This window comes from Ursus arctos, unplaced genomic scaffold, assembly GCF_023065955.2.
Source record: "Ursus arctos isolate Adak ecotype North America unplaced genomic scaffold, UrsArc2.0 scaffold_28, whole genome shotgun sequence".
Taxonomy (NCBI): domain Eukaryota; kingdom Metazoa; phylum Chordata; class Mammalia; order Carnivora; family Ursidae; genus Ursus; species Ursus arctos.
In genome coordinates, this window is record NW_026622963.1 from 4687168 (window position 1) to 4707833 (window position 20666).

Sequence of the window (20666 nt, forward strand, 5' to 3'; positions counted from 1 at the left end):
TGCCACTGTGCTGAAAAGGAAGAAAAGACACTCGGATGATTTCAGTCTCAGCCTCATTGCACTTCAGGAGGGTTTTCCTTCCTCTACAAGCCATCAAATAAACACCCCTTCATCACACACACACCCCAAATTCCACTGCTTTGAGTGCCGTCTGTTTTGCAAACTTTCTAAAATGTGGAAGTTGCACTCCTCCTTGAAGGCCTGGCTCAAATGCCACCTCCTCCAGGAAGCCTTCCTGGAAGCTGTCTCTCTCCCAGCCCGCTTTGCCACCGTGCTTCGTCCTCTCCTCGCACGCGTTTTTCAGCACAGTTGCCCAGGAGTGGACTTGGCCCAGTATACACCAGGTTCACTTCATACCAGGTGACAGGCTCCTCCAGTGCGGGTAACCCCCTGCCTTCCTCTCTGGAGCTTCAGATGTGGTGCCCCCAGGGGGCTCACGTGGAGAAAGGGGTCTTTGCTAGCAGCCTCTCTCGCCCTCAGTCCCACAATAAGGCCCAGGCCTGAGAGCTTCTCCGTTGATGTGGCCCCCAGGGCCTTCGGAGACCCTCTTGCCTTCCATGACTGCGGGTGACGGCCAGGGGACAGCCCTCCAGGGAGGAAAGGATGTCCAGGCCTTCAGGGAAAGAGTGGGAATGAAAAGAAGACTAGAAGAAATGAAGCTAGTGAGCGGGGGACAGCCCTGGCCCAGCGCCCAGCCTCCTGGTCCCCCGCAGGGGAAGATCAGTGTGGGAGGAGGACTGGAGGGAGCTGCAAACCCAGCGATTTCTCCACATCCACGACACTTCCTTCTCATCTGTCCTGCTGACTCTCAGTTTCCAGAAGTGACCTGGAGACAGAGGAATGAGAGGGGAGGAGCCCGCCCATTGGGCTTTTAATGAAAAGGGCCGGGACACCTCCCAGCCGGCCTTTCGGGCAGTGACACTCTGTGATGTGTGTGTCTCCCTGGAGGGATGGGGTGGTGGGCAAGCTTCTGGTGTGTGAAGGGCTGGCAGATAGTAGAGATGTGGAAATCTATCCAGAAAGCAGCGTCTTCTGCTTGCTGTCCATACCCACTCCCCTTAAGGCCGCACACTGTCCTGAATCCCCTGCCAAGCCCTGGGCCAGCCCCTAGGGAATGCGGGGATGGACGAGGTGCGTCCCTGGCCTCCAGGGCTGCGGGAGGCTGGTGGGGCTTCCCTGTCACTGGGCCTTCCCGCAGCCAACATCCCCTGAGCTCTGCCCATGCGCCGTGCCTGTTGGTGAGCACCGAGGCTAAAGCCGCAAACGTGGCAGCTGCCAGTCAAGGGCAGGAGGAGGTGAGGAGCGCAGGGTCTGACCCTCACAGCACTGGGTGAGGAACGTCGGCTGAGGGAAGCTTGGGGGGGCCCAGAGGAAGCTGCTAACACAGTCGAGGGGAATCGGAAGGCTGGCCTGAGGAAGGGGCTCTGGAGCAGAGACCCCCAAGGAGGGGGAGGATTTGGCCCAGTGATGAGTTGGGCAGCGGGACCGAGGGAGAGGAATCAGCACGTGCAAAGGCCCGGAGAAGAGAAACAGAGGCCCTGCGGAACAGGAAGAAACTGAGTGCATCCGGGGCCTAGATGTGCCGTGCTGGGGGCCAGGCCAAGCAGGACCACCATAATCCAATACACAAGGACCACAGACTTAATTCCTAGGGCTGAGGAGGGGACTATTTACCAGCTTTATGCAGGGGAAGGACACCGGATTTAGGTGTAAAAGGGCCACTCTGGCGTGTATTCCTTGATGATCAAAAAATAAAAAGGATCCCCAGTTTTTCATGTCAGGTCACTCTGCTCCTGTGAAGCGAAACCAGTGAGAAGCAAGGAGGGTATCGCAGTGATTGGGATATGTGGCCCACATTAGGGTCTCACTCCGGACCCACACACGCTTTACCTGGAGGTTTTCCTTCACCTTGATACAGACATCTCAGGCCACTCAAGAGAGATGAGCATAAGGACCCTCACTGCCCTTTAGACTATGTGCCTTTACCTCCTCTCTGTCCCTGTCTGTCCCTGTCTGTCCCAAGTTAAACAGGATCCAGCCATCATCTCCACGGTTCCCGGGACTCTTACTGACGTGGTTGGTGGGAGTCTGCCTGCTCTGGTGTGTCTCGTCCTTTTATTGCCCCTTGCGGGGGAAGAATGGTAGCTGTGGGTGTCATAGCTCTCCAGTTCAGTGAGGGGAGGTTCAGTGAGCTAAGCAACGCCCACCGTCTTCCTCTCCAAGAACACAAAGATGCAATTCCTTTCTGTTTTTAGAAGAAATAGTTCATGGCGGCAGACCTGTTTCTCGACAAAGAGGGCCTGTTTGCACGAATCTTGCACATACACAGTTATTTCTCTTGTTGGGACGCGTGTAATTTTATTTGGGGGGAGGGGACACAGAGTTTTGCGATCCCTTGCTTAGAAACAGCTGCCCCATTGGATTAACACCCGTTTCCCTTGAGCAGGAAGGCGCTAGAGAGCCCCCTGCCCAGTGTGGGTTGGGGATGGGAGGCGACAGGTGCCAGGTGGCCCGGGGTTAGGGAGAGAGGAGGTGGGTGGGCTGCTTTAGGATGCAGAATGGTCACTCTGTCCCATGCCCTGGTGCCCCATCGAAGTCCCAGGGCCAACAAGTGCCCGGATTCTAGAAGGTGATGGATTACTCAACTAGCTGCCTGGTGGCTGAGTGACTGACTGGAGGAATGAATGAGTTGAACGAATGAATGGGAAGATAGTGTAGAGCAGTGAATGTTGGCCTGGAACCTCCAAATAATCGTAATCCAGGGGAGCCTGAGTGGTTCAGTCGTTAAGCGTCTGCCTTCGGCTCAGGGTGTGATCCCAGAGTCCTGGGATCGAGCCCCGCATCAGGCTTCTCTGCTAGGAGCCTGCTTCTTCCTCTCCCACTCCCCCTGCTTGTGTTCCCTCTCTCGCTGGCTGTCTCTCTCTGTCAAATAAATAAATAAAATCTTTAAAAAAAATAAAAAATAAATTAAAAAAAATCGTAATCCAGTTACATAAAAGCATACTTGTCGAGGATGCTAACAGGAGGCAGGATTGGGTGAGCCACGGGGACAGTGCAGGGTCACCCAGATGTCAGCAGTCTGCATCTCCCAGAGCAGAGCCAGGTGCACTCAGTGTACTGAAGTGATTATCCCCCCCCTATTCATAGGTGGAAGCCCGAGCCCCCAATGTGACTGTATTTGGGGATGGGACATTTAAGGGGATGATGAAGGTTGAAGCCGGGGAGAAGGGTGGGGCCCTAATCCTGTAGGACTGATGTCCCCCTAAGAGAAGGAAGGAGTGTGCGGCACAGAGAGGAAAAGCCGTGTGAGCACACCCGCCAGGAAGAGCGATCTCACCAGAAACCCACCCTGCCGGCACCTTGATCTCAGACTCCAGCCTCCAGAACTGCGAGGTGGTGTCAGCCAGCCAGCTGGCCTGTGGCACTCCGTTACGGCAGCCCTAGCGGAGAGCACACATGGGGACGCGGGAGCTCAGTGGGGAGGTCGGGGTGGACAGCACATGGGGGGAGGAACTCAGAGGGGCAGCTGGTCTCCTGCAGAGGCTCATACGAGAACGTGTACATCCCGGACATTCAGGGGCCGGGCTGTGAGGTCAGACTGCCCGGGTCCAAACCCTGGCCCATCCCACCCTCCCGCTGTGAGGTCCAGGACGGGTTTTAACCCTCAGTTTCTCCATCTGTGAATGGGAATAGTAACAGTAGTCACTGCAGTCAGCCCCTTGTTGTACCAGTACCGTTGTGAACATTGAGTTCTTTACATACGAAAGCAGCGAGCACAGAGCCCAGCGCACAGTAAGTCCCCCACAAACATAGCTGCCCCCTTCATCTTACTGTGTCTGCTTGTCAGGGATGTCACTCGGGTGTCCCCTCATGTCACACGGATTCCAGGGGCTCCAGCCATTGTTCAGAACGTGTTGGGACCTACTTGGGATCAGCTTTCAGGACCAGCTTCTAAGGTCAGGAAATCATTTGGGGCTTCATGGCCAGCCTCTCCCTACCTCCCCCCAAACCGTCTTCCCCACCTTAAGAGGACCAAGCTTGTGTCCGAATGACTCCGACTGGGGCTAAGGAGAGAACCACTATTAATGAGGGGCAAAGATATGCCCTCACTGAGGCTATCCCTAGCCAGTTCCTAAGCGGGATTTTCACTCCAGGAATTTACAAAGTGATTTTTGTTGTTGTTTCTTTTTTTAAAAAGTGGTGATTTGCTCTCAACGGTGTGGTTAGAATATGTGCCTGTCCTTCCCAGAGGGCTACTCTCGGAAGCTCAGCACTTACTGTGTGTTTAAGTCCTGACTTAAAACCACCATTTAAAAAAAAACAAAAAAACAAAACAAACAAAAAAACCCACCATTTCACTTCTGTGTAAATTCAGGGAGCTCCTTGTGGTAGGATTCCGACAATCAGAGGTCCTGAGAACCTACATGAAAGTGGAATTATAGATGCTGATTTGTTCTGTTTGGTTATACGTCTCTGTTCGCCTTTCTATACTTTATTTATTTTAAGATTTTATTTGAGAGAGAGCGAGAGAGAGAGAGCGAGAGCACAAGCGGGGGACGCGTAGAGGGAGAAGCAGACTCCATGCCAAGCAGAGAACCCAATGCGGGGCTTGATCCCAGGACCCTGAGATCAGGACCTGAGCCAAAGACAGACGCTTCACCGGCTGAGCCACCCAGGCGCCCTATTCTGTATATTTATAATTTTGATAGTTCAGAGAAAATTAAGCAAGCTTTTAAGAAGTCTTCTAAAAAAGAGAGAAACTCTAAACTTCCAGCTGCCCCGGGTTGTCCTAGGTCCTGTGGCAGGGTCTTCCAACGCCCTAGAAGCCATTATCAAAGACACATAAAAGTAAAGGAGGATCGGCCTTTGGAAAAGCAGTTTGGCGACATCCATCACAAGCCATAAAAATGTCCATATCCTGTGACCTAGTAATCCGGCTTCTGGGAATCTGGCCAAAAGAAATAATCCAAAGGCGGGGAAAGGCTCTTTGCATCAAAATGCTCATCATGGCATTATTTATAACAGCTGCAAAATCAAGGCTTCACGATATGAGACTGGCTGAGTAAATTAGGCAGCATTTATTCAATAGAACATTTTGCAGCCATTAAAAATTATAATACTGAGGGGCGCCTGGGTGGCTCAGTCGTTAAGCGTCTGCCTTCGGCTCAGGGCATGATCCTGGTGTTCTGGGATCGAGCCCCACATCAGGCTTCTTCCACTGGGAGCCTGCTTCTCCCTCTCCCACTCCCCCTGCTTGTGTTCCCTCTCTCGCTGGCTGTCCCTATCTCTCAAATAAATAAATAAAATCTTTAAAAAAAAATTATAATACCGAAACGACATGGCCATGTGGAAAAACGTTCACATGAAGTGAAAAGGGAAGGATTCAAAGTTCTTCCGCACACGTGATGATTGCGGAGCAAAACCAAAGAGAGGGAGAACGGACAGGACCTAGAGGTGGGCCGGGGGAGAAGGGGGTGGGGGCTTCACAGGTGCTCTGAGGTTTGTGGGCTGATCCGGTGGGTGGATGCAAGTCCCATTTACTGGGAGTCGCGGTGGCAGAAGAGGAGCAGATAGAGGTGGGGAGAAGAGTCATAGTTTGTCCCCACGTGGTGGGTCAAGCACGCTGGGGAGAATCCGAATGGATGGGTTGAAAGCTCAGGAAGGAGGCCCAGGCCCGCGGCAGAAATTGCAGAGCTGTCCGCTTGTAGATGGTGTGAAAGCCCCGAGTGTGGATGACCTGAGGCAGGGCAGTGGGTCTCACCCGTGACACCGTTAGCGTCCGCGGAGGTCCCTCCTGGCGTGTGACTCAGAATCTCTGGCCGGGGTCCCATCAGTGCGTGTGCAGAGCTCCCAGGTAATCCAGTCATGGGGCAGCTGGGTCAAGGTGAAAGAGGAGTGGCTGGGTTTGAACCTTGCTGAGACTGAGGACCGGAAAAGCCCCCAGAGGTGACCGAGAAGGTGTGGCCAACGGAAGGTCAAGGAGGGGGAATGGTCATCTGCTCCAAGGGCCATCCAGAGGGCGGTATGTGGAGGCCTTGGCCTCTGGATTTAGCTGTGTGGGTGAGGCCGTTCCAGCGCTGCGGTTCCTGATTCTAGACCTGCATCGATGGCCCTGCAGTGCCCAGCACAGGACCTGACATGCAGGCGGCAGGCTTAGGTGTCCGCCCTGTTGGTCAGTCACGTTCCTTAGAGTAAACATTTTCCATACCCCAAATTCTGGCACACGGCCTGCGGGACTTTTGAGCTGCGTCTGGGTGGAAGAGGCCACGTAGAAAATGCAGTTTGGATACAGAAACGTTGAAATGATGGGGGTGTTTTGCTTGCTCACGGGGACAACAGGGCAGAATATTTGAAACTGGGACAGACAGAAAAATCTGGAGCATATAACTTAATGCGGAGTTACATATCCCCCAGGATCTCTGGTTAGCCTCTGCCGGCTCCAGAAAGAGTGTGGTTTCTTGAGCAGAGCGGTGGGCATGGGAGACATTTTTGGCATCCCCCCAAGCTGCTGGCCCACGGCAGGCATTTTGGGGGTGTTCAGTACGTCCTTCATTAACTGTGCATGATTCAGAGCCGTGGAAAGGGTGTCCCAAACTGGAGGGCCTTACAGAAAGGAGCCTTCCCCTGTGTTCTGAGTGTCTCCCGCTTTCCCTCTGGCTCACCAGGGTCAGGACAGATACCAGGTTTTTTTGGGTCAATGGAAGGGTTAGCGAGGAGTCTCACGGACTCTGTGGGTCAGGTTTCAGACACGGCACAGAGAGAATAGCTTGTCTCTGTTCCACAACATCTGGAGTCCCAGCTAAGATAGTGCAAATGCCGAGGGGTGACTTGAGCATCTCAGGGGCTGGAATCATCTGGAAGTTTCTTCACTCTCGTGTCTGGTGCCTGAACGAGGGTGACTTGATAACGGGCCCTTCTGGGGCTGGGGACTGGAGTGTCTACACGGGACAGCTCTGTGTGGCTTGGGCTTCCTCATGACATGGTGGCCTCAGAGGAGTCAGATGTGTTTACCTCCTGACCCGGGGCTTCAGAAGCACGTGTTCCAGCAAGCAAGACAGAAGACACATGGCCTCTTGTGACCTAGCCTCAGAATCACACAGTGTCACTTCCACACCTAGATTCAAGGGGAGGGGACATGGAAGCCACCTCAGAGTCCCCTTTAAGACGTGCTTCTCTGCCTCTCTCTAAGGTGGGTCAGACTACATCTCCAGGAGCAGACACCATCCCGTGGTCGTGTGGCTGGCTTTCCCGAGACCCTCACGGTCTTTATCATCTTCCAGCCAAAACTCAGGCGTGTGCTTCATGAAGTGGGGGCTGGGGAGGGGGGATCGCGGGGCTCAGCTGCTCCACACTCCACAGAGAGCTTTCTGGACTGAAATGCTTCCCTGCTGAGTGGACTTACACGCTTTTCCTGCGCCCTGCCTCTGGGCAAGCCTTTCCTCTCCCCCGGACCTCCGCAGCCACCACCAGACCCGGCGGCCTCCCCGGGGCCACCGCGGGCCCAGAGCCGGAAGTCAGACGCTGTCCTGTGACTTGGGCTGCGCAGTCCCCAGGATGAGCCATCCAGGTTTGGCCTCCTATGGTTGGCTGCCACGGCCCGACCCCAGCGGTGTGGTTACAGTTTCCAGGCCCCTGGGGAAAGGGCTGGCAAGGCAGGTTCTCCCTCCCCACACTCCGCTCTCCTGGCCAGGCCAATGGGCACAACCTGACCTTCTAGCTGGCCGGCTGGCTGGCAGGGAGCCTGGCTCTTTCCACCTTCGTGTGTGTGTGTGTGTGTGTGTGTGTGTGTGTGTGTTGGGGGGCATTTCTGTTTTTCAAGGATTTGGCTCCGTGCAGAGAAGTGATTTTTTGGAGAATGCTGTGAGGCCCAAGGTCAGGGCAATACCCCCCTCTTCTTCCCAGTTGTTTCTCCCCTAGAGAACCAGAACCTTGAACCCTGAGTAGTTGGAGCCTCGAGCCTTCATTCTCTGCCCCTCCCCTGCCAGACTCCCCATGGCCCTTTCTCAGGAGTGCTGGGGCTGCAGGAGGGGACATGGATTTCTTCCAGCTGTCGTCATCATCACCAGCATCATTCGTCTCCTCCTGTGCGCACGGCTCCAGCCTCCACCCATCCATTCAACAAGTGTTGTGACAAGGGTTTACTGAAGCTGGGGGAAAGAGAGCTCCAACTCAGACCCTGTCCCCAAGCGGCCACAACAGGAAAGGCCGAGGGCCTGGATGCGGAGCACGGAAGGGGTCAGGGTCAAGCAGTGTGGACCTGCACCTCTGGGCGGTTGGGGTTTGGCTCCGGCAGGTGGGGCAGGGAGAAGGGGAAGAAGCTATGGGTGACAGGAGTGACCTGAGTGTGGGGCCTTGTCCCAGAAGGCAGGCACCCCGCAGGGGCGTATTTGCTACATCGAGAGACTTAGTCCTCATCCACCAGCGTTCCCGCTCCTGAGCCTTTCCTGGCTGAGGGGAAGAGGATCCGGTGACCTGGGTCACACACACCAGGCCAGTAGGAATGGGCTTCCATCTCTCTCCTGGCAGGGTGTGTGTTTAAGGGGACCCTGGCTGTGCGCGCTCTGGGACAGGGGATCCGTTTGTGGGCCAGATCGACCACCTAGCAGGTGGAAACAAGGGTCTGAACCAGAGTAGAGCCAATGGAGAGGAAAATGGAGTGGAGTCAGGGAGTCTCCCAATCTCCAGCTTCTCTTTGCTCCTGGCCTCCCGCTCCTTTCCGTGCTGGCCCTTGGCTTCCTCACTACCGTTCTTTACCCAGAAGGTCCCGTGTGACTTCACCAAAGGCCTAAGAGCTACTGATGGAAGGCTGCTGCTCCGGCTGCCCAGGGGTGAGCTGGGGTCAGTCGGTGAGGACATGGGACTGAGAGCTGCTTTTCACTGCACGCCGTGTGGATGGGCCTTCTGGGCCTCATCACTGGCTGTGATGGCAGACCGGTTGGAATGGGGTGGGGGAGTGCGAAGAGGTCCTGTTCAGTACTGGCTTGACCTGGAATCTGCATGAATCATCCACATTGGCCCCCTAGCCCATCCCCAAGGGGCCCCATAATTGTGCAACCAGCTTCTCCCCTCCACCCCCCCCCCCCACCAGTTTTCTTAGTGGAAACCCCGCCGGAGACTCAGGCACAGAAAGAAAACAAAACGGATGCGGGGATTATTTCATTTGTTACTCAAAGCTCACTAGGTGAATATTTCTTGAGCCCCTCCTACAAGGTGAGCGTTGGAGATCTGTCAGAAATGGACCCTGTCTTCAGGGAGCCAGCAGCCCTCAGTAAATGTGAGGGGGTGCAGCCCAGAAGAGGAGCTAGGGCCTCGCAGGAAAGCATGGGGACTCTAGTGCCTGGTTTACGAAGCAAGCAGTGAGCCATGCCCCTGACCCTGTGGGGGATGGGCTGGCGGCAGGCTTAGGTCCTGGGTGCACCCCTTCACTGCCTACCCTCGCTTTGACATCCCACACCCCTCACTGCCTGGCCCCATCCATCTTCCCAGGCTGGTCTCCTGCCCTCATCTCCAGACACCCAGTTCCAGCAACAACAGGCTCCCTGCTCTTTCCCAAATGGCCCATGAACTTCACCCTCTGTCCACTCATGCTCTTGTGCTGTTTCCTCTACCCACAATGCCAAGGCCGCCCCTCCCTCCCTTGCCCCTGGTTCTGCACTCCAAATCTGGAATCTGAGTTAAGCTTCGGGCGGATTCCCATGCCAGCTTTTCCTCGACTCCTTCCCCATCTTTCTGTCGGAATCAATCAGGCATTGTCCTGCTTCCTGCCCAGCACTGCAGTTAGCTATCTAACTCAAGCACTTACTGGAGTTTGAGTTCTTTGAAGGCAAAACTAGCACTTTTTTTCTTAGAGAGAAGATGAGACATAGTGGGTTAACTTGGGTTAGGTTCTCAATTCAACTACTTAGCATTTTATGACCTTGGGCAGATGACCTAATAGGTCTGAGCCTCGGTTTTGCTGTCTGTAGAATGGGGGGAAATAATACCTCCCTCCTAGTGACCAGGACTAATGACCAGGGCAGCTCGGTGCCTGACAAGTATTGTATGTTCTGGAAGTGTGTCCCCCTCCCATTCTGCTTTGCCATCCTGTGGTCCTAATGCTGTGCCTCGCACAGATTTGTTCAGTGATTGATGAGTAAAATGAGAGGCTCGAGATCAGAAATAAACCCAAAGCATATAAAGTCAGCTCATTTTTGATAAGGACTGCAAGACTGTATACAATGGGAAAGACAGTCTCTTCAGTGGTGTTGGGAAAACTGGATAGCCGCATGCCAAACAATGCAATTAGACCCTTATCTTACAGCACACATAGAAATCAACTCAAAATGATTAAAGACTTAACTGTAAGACATGAAGTTGTAAATATTCTGGAAAAAAAAAAAGCATAGGGAAAACTCATTTACATTGGCCTTGGCAATGACAACCAAAGCAAAATAAACAATTGGGACTCCATCAAACTAGAAAGTTCTGCACAGCAAAGGGAATGGTCTACAAAATGAAAAGGCAGCCTATAGATTGGGAAAAAGTATTTTCAAACCATATCTCTGGTAAGTGCTTAGTATCCCAAATATGTAAGGAACTCCCACAACTCAATAGCAAAAAGAAAAACAACCTCGTTTTTAAAAGCGAGCAAAGAATTCGAATAGACATTTTCTCCAAGAACAGCATACAAACGGCAACAGATACATGAAAAGGTGCTTACCATCCCTCGTCATCAGAGAAATGCAAATCAGAACCATAATAAGATACCACCTCACACCTGTTGGGAAGGCTAGTGTCAAATAATAAAAGGTAACAAGTATTGGCTTGGATGCAGAGCAGAGGAAACCCTCAGGCGCTACTGGTGGGAATGTAAATGGGTGCAGCCACTATGAAAAAAAGCATGGAAGTTCCTCAAAAAACTAAAAATTGAAATCCCGTATGATCCAGCAATTCTTCCTCTGGATATGCAGCCAAAGGAAATGAAGTCGGTACCTTGAATAGACACGGAATTATATACAATAGCCAAGATATGGAAGCAACCTAAGTGTCCATTGCAGTGAATGGATACAGAAAATGTGATATGATTGTGATATGTGTGTCTGTGTGTGGAATGGAGCGTGACTCAGCCTTAAAGAAGGAGATCCTGCCATTTGTAACGACGCGGATGAACTTGGAGGGCATTACGCGAAGTGAAATGAGCCAGGCACAGGAAGAAAAAAGAAATGCAAGATCTCACTTGCATGTAGAGTCTAAAAGACCCAAACTCATAAAAGCAGAGAGAAAAATAGTGGTTACTAGGGGCGGGGATGGGGAGATATTGGTCAGATGTTACAAAGTGACAGTTCTATGGGACGCGTAAGTCTAAAGACAGCATGGTGACTGTAGTTAATCATATTGTATTGAGTACTGGAAATTTGCTATTTATTACTAAAGATTTCAGGTGCTCTCGCCACACACACACACGCGCGCACACACAATAACTGTAGAAAGATGAATATGGTAATTAGCTTGGCAATCATGGTCATTTCACTACATATATGTGTATCAAATCATTATGTCATACACCTTAAATATATACAGTTATTATTTAAAAATAAAGTCAAATAATTATTTAAATGAGCTTTTTGATGGAATTGCATCAGTTTTAGAACCATAAGATGTCCAAATCAGACTTGGTTTATGCCCCCTCTTTCATATTTCCTGAAACTGACCACTGGAGAGCACGTGATGTACTGAAGGTCATTTGAAAGAGTCACGATGCGAATTTCAGTCTCCCGGTCCTAGTCCAAGGCTCTGACCAGTCCTGACATGTTGGCTGGTCCCTTGGGGCCACTGGGCACGGCACGACCAGGAGACATTCTGAAATGGAAGTGGATCCTTCGTGACCATCCTGCATCTTCACACTCCTCGCTCTCCCCACCTCACCCTTTTGTCCTACTCATCCAATGCCTCTAGGGGGTTTGGCACCGCTTCCGAAAAATGGTAGGGACCTGGCATTTTCCTGGCTGTGCCAGGATGCAGGCATTAGCTCTAGCTTGCCGATTTCCCTGGAGAAGGCTGTCTCCCATCCCTCTCGTGTGCCCTTTGCTTTGGTCTCACGTCCCTTCTGCATTTTCCCTCATGTCCCCTCATCTCATACATCCCCCCTACTTTCCCATCCCTACCTACGCCTTTTCCCCCTCCCCACGAACACCCTATGCCTTGAAGTTCTGTGGGTAGAAACCTGGTCTCAGGCTAGATCTGTCTGTCTTCTCTACCTGAGGGTACGTCTCTCCCAGGGTCCCATCTGTCAAGGAACTGATGTTTTCCTTTTCCTTATTCAAATGGCTTATCACCTTGCACAGTACGATAGTCTGCTCCCCAGTAGAAGAATCCCAGCTTCTATGAGGCAGGTTTGGGAGGCCAACATGGCATCAGGCTGGCCCAGAATGCTCCCATCTAGAAACAGAACGTCAGAGTGAAAACGGACCTTAGACCGACCATCCTGTCCCTTGACTGCAACTCCGAGACACCAACCAACACCCAGACATGCCGGGTAGCACCTTTCATTCAACACCCTGGAAGTGGCCAAGGAAAGGACCCAAGAGGGAGAACAAAAGAAGCACTTTGCACAAAGCTTTATTTGTGTTAGCAAGAAATTGGGAAACATTCCGTGTACATTCCATGAACATTTCATGAACAACAACTAAGCTAAACCAACTGCTGTTCTTCAACTGGAGGGTACGTGCCCCAGCCACCAAGCGTGATTCTTGGGAACGGCTCTCTATAGACGTGTATGTGCTCACCATGATTTTACCTGTTCCATGGTATTCATTGTTATATTTATTTTTTAAAATCCAATGTCTTTTTTAGATTATAAAAATGATTTATGCTCATTCTGGAAATTTGGAAAATCAGAACACTGTAAAAATGGAAATAAAATATCACCCTTTGTCTTACCCTTTGCATTTTAGTACTTCTTCTTTTTCTTAGGTTGTCTTTTTCCTATGAGTGTGTATGAGTATATCCTACCCCGTGCATTTATTATTATAACACTGTATCAGGAGCATTTCTCCATGCTATTACTTATACCATATTTCATTGATTGTAATATTTTACATTTTGTGATCCCTGAAATTGCAATGTACTTTTAATTGATAGCATGTTGTAGTTAATTACTTCATTTTTTTCCTAGGAAGAACATAAAGTAATAGTCAGTCCTAGAAGTGGTTAAATTGGATTTGATGAAATACGGTACCCACTTTGAAAGCATGGTTTTTATGCTTGTATAAACAGTCTACCTTATAAACGTGGACATATTTGATTTTTTGAAAATTTTTTTATTTATTATAATTTTTTAATTTATTCATTTGATAGAGAGCACACGAGCGGCAGAGGGGGGGCGTCAGAGGGAGAGGGAGGAGCAGACTCCCTTCTGAGCAGGGATCCTGATGCCGGGCTCCATCCCAGGACCCCAGGACCATGACCTGAGCCAAAAGCAGATGCTTAACCCACTGAACCACCCAGGTGCCACAAAGTACTTGATTTTATTAGCCTTTTATGATTGGACATTTAGGTGGGTCCAGCTTTCTACTTTTAAGAGACACCCAATATGTGAAATGTGTCCACATTGCTCATTGTTTATTGGGGTGGATTCTTAAGAATAGATACAATGAGACAAAATGAATGAAGATTTTAAAGGCTCTTGATGCCTTTTCCATGTATGTGTTGACAAGACCAAAAGTGAATATAGAGGGATGAAGACAGGCATTGCATTTAGCGAGTTCTTATTCTCTATGCCGTTCTTTATGTGTAGATGTCAAAATGATGATCATAAGGACAAATCAGCAGTGAGGGACTCCATTTATTTATGGGGGGGCGGTGTGCAGGGAAGAGGGAGAGAGAATGGGAGAGAATAGGACACTGAGAAATGCCCCGCACTGCAGGGGAGCCCTAATACTGGCATGGATGATGTAGGAGTGAGTGCTCTGATCTGAGGTCTGGGGTGGGCCGGAGAGCTGTTGGGGTGAGAGCAGATCACTTGGTCAGATTTTGATTACCCCTAAGTTCCTGGGAGCTGGGCTGTCCCACCAGTTAAAGCACAGTGAAAAGAGTGGGGCCAGGAGACCTGGGTTCCAGCCTTGGGCTGCTGGTAACTTGCTCTCTAGCTGACCTTGAACACATGACTTGCCCCCCTAACACCTGTTTCCCTCCCTGTAAACGAGGGAATGGGACTGGATGATTTTGGGGATCCCTCCAGTGTGCAGATCTATAGCTTGGGTGTGCCCAGCACATGGGGAGAGACAGATGGCAGTGGCTGGTGTATAACTCACCTCAGCCGTCCCCACCCCTGCTGACCCACTTGTGCCTTGGGGCCTAGAACAAATTTCTTGGCATCCCTTACCCAGGCAGAACGTTAGAGCCATTAACCTGGGACTGCACAGGGAATATTTGGCCAGACTTAGCATGACGTTGGACTCCCATCCCTAACTGCACCCAAACTGATGACTCCAGAGAAACTCACCGTCTTCTCCTCTTGCCTGGAAGTTCCAGGAGAGTGACGTGCGAGTGACGGAAGCCTGTAGTCCTGGGTGACGTGCCTTATCTTCACTGGACTCTGTGAATCACAAGTCAGACATTCCTCTCCTCCCTGGGGTCATGAAAGAGTGAGAAATGGGAGTTAGAAACAGGATTGTGGTTAGGGCTGCTCTTTAAAGACCCAAAGTGGCATAAACAAAATTGAAGTGTGTTTATCTCTCACATCGCATCTAGATAGAAGTACCTGGGCTGTTAAGGCGGCTCTCCTTTTCAAAATGGTTAGGGGCCCAGGTTCCTTCTCTCTTTTAGCTCTGTCATCTAAGATGGCTCACCCCATGTCCTTGCTTCTATCTATGGGAAGAGGGAAGAGGGGGGACTCTCCCTTCCTTTACAGGACAGGACCTGGAGTTGCCACATGGTACCACTGCTCACATCCTATTGGCCAGAACTTTATCACATGATCACACACTTGGCTGCAAAGGTGGCTGGGAAATGTAGTCTTTTCCCTGCTAAAAATTGAGACTCTATTTCTCTAAGAATAGGACAGAATTGGAGGGTGGGGTGGGGGGTGGCCACGTTGGTGAGCAATCTCTGCAAAACAAACAAACAAACAAACACCCAGATCTTAAAGCCCAGAGCTTCAAGGCTCCAAAGAGCTGCATGATGGTGGCAGGAGCTTATTAAAATGCCTTGCCAAATTGAGATTTATCAGAATAGATTGAACCTGGCTGTTCCCCTTCCCAACCCCCACATGTCTCCCCTCCTTTCTGTCTCTGCAGCAAATCTTGGAGGACTAGTCTTCAGTCCACTGGCGAGGGGCAAGGCTCTCCCTGAAGGGTGGAGAACAGGTTCAGAATTGCCAGCTTTTCCTTGGATCCTTAAGAGCCAGTGAAGCCCAATTCCACAGATTTTTATTTTAATGCACAACCGAAGTCTGTGTACAAATATTCTCCTGGATCAAACGAAGATGGTCAAACCATGGTATTTGTAAACCCAAATTATTGCATTTGCAGAGTTTATCGGGGCCTTGAAATCAGGATTCTACCAAGACTGCTGCCTTTGCAAGACCTTGCCAAAGCTCCTACTGTGTGCAGCTGCCTGTCTAGCGAGCAGGAACTCCCAGAATTCTCCGTAAGGTCATTTAGCCTCAACGTCCTCTTTGAGCCGGCTCCAGTGTCCAGTTGTGGCTTTCCCTGCTTTTTAATGAGAAATTGCTGTGAGTCTAGCTCCGCTGTTATGGGGTTTAGTTCGCGGTGGGCTGTTCCGTCACCCACCAGTGAGTGGTACTTATTTGCGTACTTGAAACCTAGAATTTTTCATTAACCCCTGTGTCTTAAAGCGCCCTCTGTGGCCCACCTGCGCCGGAATCTCTTAGGTACATGTTAAAACGCAGACTCCGGGGCTCTCACTCACCCAGACCTCCTAAATCAGAACCTCCGGGAGCGGGGCCCCAGAATAAACATCGCCATGCCAGTGAGAACCTCTGAACACACATTTTTAACACGTTTGCATGCTGGTTCAGCGACGGATCTCACGGACCCTTATTGCTAAAGCATTTGCACGTGTCATTGCCCAGTTCTGCTCATCTGAGTTGGGCTGCATGTGGATTTATCTACTTAAATACTCTGCAAGAGAAAGGGTGCTGTCGTATCACCGGAAAGTGTGCGTAACTTCTTTGAAGTGCGTCGTCGTTGACTCCTCATGCCCGTCTCTTAGTCTCTGTTATCCCCACGATGCTCTTCCACTGGTAATGTGGCATGGGTCCGTGAGGAGCCTCTGTGCCAGGCAAGAGCAGAAACCATCCTCCAAGACCCCAAGGAGCACACTAGACCCTGGTGGGTGGTAACACCTGATGGAGAAACTCTTCTAAAGAAGGAACATGAGGACCAAGGCAAGTTGGGGTCCTCGATGACTCTTCCTAGGTCACAAGGGAGAAGCAGCTATGCCTGAGACGCAAGGGTGTGGCTGGAGGCTGTACTTGGAAGGCGGTTGGGAGGATTTCAGGACTCCCGGGGCTGTCTGGGGACGGCCTTCCTCTCCAGCCTTGCACTGCGTGTTGGGGGAGGGGCTGGTTCCAGAGCCCCAGCAGGCCCTTTATCCATGGCCCTCAGCTCTGACTGGAGCATTGTGTCCCGGCCGTGTCCCTCACAGCCTCTTAGTGACGGGCCTGTTGTCCAAGATGGGCCCGCGGCTGGTCCGGGCCTGCGCCCATGTATTATGCATCAACAGTCAGACAAAGCTTCTGTGTGTGGGAGCCCAGTAGGGTGGGGGCTTGGCCCCCTACAGAGTTCTGTTTACCAGGCACTGGCTGCCCAGGGGGTGGGATGGTGGCGGGTGCCATGTACAGGAGGTGGGATTTGCAGGGAGGTCGATGACAGGAGAGAGGTGTGGCGTCATGGATGGCAATATGGGCCTTCCTGGCTGAAACAGGAGGGATGGCCTACTTCGAGTTCAGGGCAGCCAGGGAAACAGCCCCTTCCCCTCCCAGGGCTCCCAGGCCTGCTCTGAATACACTGTGGGGTTATTAATAGAGGCTGTCTGGCTAACCCAGGCCCCAGCTAGCCAGTCATTTCCTGGGGCATCTGCGGGGTGGCCTGAGGGCCTTGGGCAAGCAGGAGACAGAACTAACGCCAACCTTCCTAATTAGAACGGATAGAAAATCAGTCCTCTCCCCTGGGCGGGGAGTCTCTTGAGGGGTGCAGGCAGGGTTTGCTCCTCTCTGTATCATCGAACTTGGGGGCCTGTGCATGGCAACCACACAGTAGACGTCTGTGGAATGAGAAAGGGTTTTTGAGCCTTCATGGTGGACCCAAAGGCTCAGGCTTGGAGGAGAGGCAGAAGATGTGTAGCCCTGGGGTGCCTGGGTGGCTCAGTCGTTAAGCGTCTGCCTTCAGCTCAGGGCATGATCCCGGAGTCCTGGGATCGAGCCCCACATCAGGCTCTTCCACTGGGAGCCTGCTTCTTCCTCTCCCACTCCCCCTGCCTGTGTTCCCTCTCTCGCTGGCTGTCTCTCTCTCTGTCAAATAAATAAATAAAATCTTTAAAAAAAAAGAAAAGAAAAGAAAAGAAAGATGTCTAGCCCTCCCTCTTATGCCTGCCACCTGATGGGAGAACTCAACTTCACCTCAATGAGGAGGGAGATGAGACTGGCATTTTATTTATTCCTTTTTAAGATTTATTAATTTATTTGAGGGGGGAGGGGCAAAGGGAGAGGGAGAGAGGGCCCTAAGCAGACTCCACACTGAGCACAGAGCCCGATGGGGGCTCGATCTCACGACCCTGAGATCAACACCTGAGCCGAAACCAAGAGGCAGATGCTTCACCGACTGAGCCACCCAGGCTCCCCAGGAGACTCCCCACTGAGGGCCCGACCTGCCAGGAGGTTACCACGCAGGGTTCAGCAGCCCGGTCCAAAGAGACCTTTCCTCCCCTGTGTGCTGGAAGCAGCCGCTGTCCCCTGCCCGCAGCTCTGGCTGGAGCGTGTCGCGTGGAGCCGCGGACTGTGGAGATTAGCCTGGTCAAGCATGGTCCCCTGGCTGAGACAGCCCAAGGCCCAAAGCCCGCGGCGCTTTGATAGTGACCAGTGTAAAGAGGGGCGCACCTGGGTTGCTGCTGGGGCCATGACTAATCAGAATTATCTCAGAAGCCTTTTCAAAGTAATACGCCTGCCTCTTCCCTACCACCCAGATGCTGACAGGGGTGGAGGGCTGCGAATCTTGGGCAGGATGTATAGAGCTTGAAAAAGCTCCCCCGTTGTCCTAGTTCCTTCCCAGACAGGTATTTAGCCTTATTTTTAGTCTTATTTATAGATTGGAGAATTTTACTGTGACGCCAACAAAAGAACAAGGCTTCGCTCAAGGTCACCCAGCCCCCAAGGAGGGGGCTGCTCACTGCCTGTTCTGCCGGCCTCTCGGCTATGCCTCAGTCCTCAGACGGAAGCAGGTTTCTGCCCTCGGTCCAGATTCCAACCTCCAGCTGGAAGCTGTGGGCACCTGGGTGAGTGTCCCAGGCCGTGGCTGGGATGCTTCTGACGAGCTGTGAGCGTGGCCGTGTCAGCACGAGGGCCTCAGCACGCGCAGGCAATCCCACGCTGCGGCCAGCTGTGCGAGTCCCAAGAGTCAGGGCCCGCGATCTGGCTCTTGCCTCCTGGGCACTGGTGGTGGCGTCGTGGCAGGCACACAGGAAGGATTACAGGGTGCTGACGTGCCTTGGGTTCTGGAACCAAACATGCAGGCAGACTCGTTCCAGTGGCACGGATCCGAGAAGGCTTTCAGAACGGAGCATGCGGGGAAGGCCAGCCTGAGGGGAGAGCGCTGTGTGTGTGCCTGTGAGCGTGTGTGCGTATCTGTGGACGTGTGCGCTTGCGTGGGCCCGTGTGCGTGTGTGTGTGTGTGTCTGCGTGCATCTGTGTAGCGGTATGTGCTGGGCGTGCGCGTTTGTTCACAGCGAATTCTGCGATCCCAGGTGACAGGTGATGGGCCCACCTTGTTGATGCACGAAGGCCTGCCGAGAGAAAGCAGTAGGATCGGATCCTTGAAGGATTTGAGCGCTGGGCTGGGGAGTGTGGACGTTATTCTCCCAGTGGAGGGCCGTTGGACGTGTTAGAGCAGAAGATGAGGTCAGAGGTGTTATGGTTTTACTTGGAAGAACTCTCCGAGGGTGAAATAAAGGGTTTCAGGGAGAAGGGCAGGGCAGGGATGAACGTATGCCCACGCTTACTTAACTTACCTTCTCCTTTCCTCCTCCCCAGAACGGTGGATGTGGAGAGCTGTAACCATGGTTACCGGAGAGGCTCCAGGGCTCTGAGGGGTTCAGAAAACGGCCCAGGAATTGTTGGGACTGAGTCGGTTGGCCTGTGCTTTCTCCCTCCCACTCTGCGAAGCAGGCTAAGTCTCTATCCCAGCACAGGGGGCCCCGGGGAACTGGCATCAGACATGGGTAGGAACCTGGAGGCAGAGGGGGAGGAGAGGCAGGTGCACTGTAACGACTCGTGTCTGCAGGTCCTGGAGCTGGGCCTGGCACCACCTCTCAGTCTCGAAAGGGACCTTTGTGCCTTTCCAGGCACTCTTCTGTCTAATGCTCTATCTGTCCTGTCTTCACTCTTGGTCAGGGAACCAAGGGACTTGGTTCTAGGCCCAGTTCTGCCACTAGCCTGCTGGGTGACCTTGAGCAAGTCACTTGCCCTCACTGGGCCTCCACGTTCCCAACTATGTAATGAAGAGTGGGCTGCTCACGTGTCTGTGAGTCTACGTGCAGGCGTGTGAGCGTGTGCCAGTGTGTGTTCATTCCCAGCCGACCAGATGGACTCGAGGCCTTTTCTTTACCGGGTTCCCTCCCCATGGGGTGGACGATACTGCCATCATCACTCCCATCTTCTCGAAAATGAAACAGGAGTCTTGGGAGGGGGTCCTCAGTCAATGGGGACGAAGCCATATCGTTCTTTTCCGCCCAGACCCGACAACCACAATTCTGAAATCCGTCCTAGGATTTCCATCCTGGGTGGCCACCTTCCTGTGGCTGGACACGGGGGTTTATAGTTGAATCTGGGGCACCCGCGATGCCCTCGTAAATAAGCTGTTCTGAATTACTGGATTTTCAGTTCACTTCGATAATGTTTACTGAAAAAAACAAAAACAAAAATAATACTGTTTATTGAGTATCTGCTATGTGCCAGGCTCTGTGCTAAGTACTGGGGACACAGAAGTGAACCTGACTTGGTCCCTGCCCTCCAGGAACCCACCATTAGTGCTGTGGCACTCAGACATTTTTTTGGCTATGACTCCTAGATGGAAAATCACTTTATGTTGTGACCATGAGCACGCACGCACACACCCGAATAGATATGATATATACAACAGCACATCACAAGGCAGGCCATGCACTCTGATATTTTTTAGTCTTTTCTACTCTGTCTCATTTTTTTTCAGTGCTGGTAGCATCCTACCACTCTGATTTCATAACCTGCTGGTAGGAGGTGACCCTCCAGTGTGAGAAACATGGGTTGAGTGTTGCGTATAATGTGTATATGGAATCGCATGTAAGTTACGTGCTATGGGAAAAGAGAACAAGGAATGGGTTCTTTTGATTGGGAAAATCAGGGAAGGCTCCCAGTTCTAATGGCACCGGAGTGGATGTGTGATCGGATTTCGGTCAACAGAGAAAGGGGAAAG

General features: G+C 51.9%; 1 protein-coding gene and 1 long non-coding RNA gene across 4 annotated transcripts in view; one reads left to right on the forward strand and one right to left on the reverse strand.

The window, feature by feature from the left end:
• The window catches only part of CORO2B (coronin 2B), a 126948-nt gene that overhangs the window by 19378 nt on the left and 86904 nt on the right, over positions 1-20666 (forward strand). The gene's annotated exons all lie outside the window — the stretch shown is intronic.
• Positions 6887-14887, reverse strand: LOC130541947 (uncharacterized). Its single transcript, XR_008956086.1, has 4 exons — positions 14741-14887; positions 14483-14608; positions 12315-12417; positions 6887-11838 (listed from the first exon to the last, which is right to left on the reverse strand). It is a non-coding gene; the product is annotated as an uncharacterized LOC130541947 (long non-coding RNA).